Source organism: Gossypium hirsutum, chromosome D06 (assembly GCF_007990345.1).
Source record: "Gossypium hirsutum isolate 1008001.06 chromosome D06, Gossypium_hirsutum_v2.1, whole genome shotgun sequence".
NCBI classification, from domain to species: Eukaryota; Viridiplantae; Streptophyta; class Magnoliopsida; order Malvales; family Malvaceae; genus Gossypium; species Gossypium hirsutum.
Genome location: NC_053442.1, coordinates 31,509,835 through 31,511,279, shown reverse-complemented (window position 1 = coordinate 31,511,279; position 1,445 = coordinate 31,509,835). Strand labels below are relative to the sequence as shown.

General features: G+C 39.2%; 1 non-coding gene across 1 annotated transcript; it reads right to left on the bottom strand.

Annotated features, from left to right (window-relative positions):
• Window positions 1–409: 409 nt before the first annotated feature.
• LOC121218853 (small nucleolar RNA R71) lies at window positions 410–516 on the bottom strand. Its single transcript, XR_005915330.1, has one exon. It is a non-coding gene; the product is annotated as a small nucleolar RNA R71 (small nucleolar RNA).
• Between the last annotated feature and the right edge of the window lie 929 nt (window positions 517–1,445).

Below are 1,445 nucleotides of genomic sequence, written 5' to 3'. Positions count from 1 at the left end.
TGATCATGTACAAAATCTCATCCTCATTGCCGATGATAGGGATCGATGCATCAGACAATATGATGTACCACTTTTTAGTGAGTTAAACACAGGAATTAGAAGGCTAGATATTGAGGCAACCCAGTTTGAATTGAAACCAGTGATGTGTCAAATGTGACAAACGGTGGGCCAATTTAGTGGCATGCCCACGGAAGATCCACATCTCCACTTTCGATTATTTATGGAGGTGAGTGATTCATTCAAGGTAGTCGGTGTAACTGAAGACGTATTGAGGTTGAAATTATTTCGATACTCATTGCGAGATTGAGCAGGAGCATGGCTCAATTTATTACCACCATGTTCCATATCTACATGGCAAGAATTAGCAGAGAGATTTTTGGTTAAGTATTTCCCACCTGGCAAAAACACTAAGTTAAGGAACGAGATCATAACTTTTCAACAATTATATGACGAGTCTTTGTATGAGGCTTGGGAGCGATTTAAAGAGTTACTTTGTAAGTGTCCCCATCATGGGATTCGTCATTGTATCCAGTTAGAGACATTCTATAATGGTCTCAATGCACATACAAGATTGATGGTAGATGCTTCTGCGAATGGTGCAATTTTGTCTAAGTCTTATAATGAGGCTTATGAGATCATTGAGAGGATTGCGAGTAATAACTATCAATGGCCAACAAATCGAATAGCTTCAGGAAGACATGTAGCCAGAGTTCATGAAGTTGACTCTCTCACTTCGTTATAAGATCAGGTATCGTCTATTTCCTCTATGTTAAAACAGTTAACCGCTAATAGTACTAATAATTTTGCAGCTTAACTACCAAGTCCGTTTGAAATAGTTTTCTGTGTGTACTATGTGAAAGTTCATTCTTTTGAGAATTGTCCATCAAATCCTGAGTCAGTGTACTATGTGGGGGAACCAATATCAAAATAGGAGTGGACAAGGAGTCCAGTCCAACTTCTACAATCCTTCATGGTATAATCATCCTAACTTTTCTTGGAGCAACCAAGGAAATAGACCAAACACTTATTGCAGCAAAGACCCAACCAATCTCATGGGTTTAATCAGCAAGCTCCAAAACCACCTCAAGCTAAGGCATCAAACAGTTTGGAGAACTCGTTGAAAGCGTACATGGCAAAGAATGACGCTTTGATCCAAAGCCAAGTAGCAACACTAAAAAATTTGGAAAACCAAATGGGTCAATTAGCTACAGAGCTACGTAATAGACCACAAGGAACCTTGCTAAGCAATACTGAGAATCCAAGAAATTTAGGTAAAAAACATATCAAGGCAGTGGCATTGCGAAGTGGTAAAATTCTAGAACCCCGATTGATTGATGTCGAAGATAAGCCTGTTGAGAAGAATCAACCAGCTATTGAAGTTCCTACCCCAAAGGAATCAGAAACTGCAAAGTCTGACAAGGTAAACCCTGACTTAGTGAATTCAG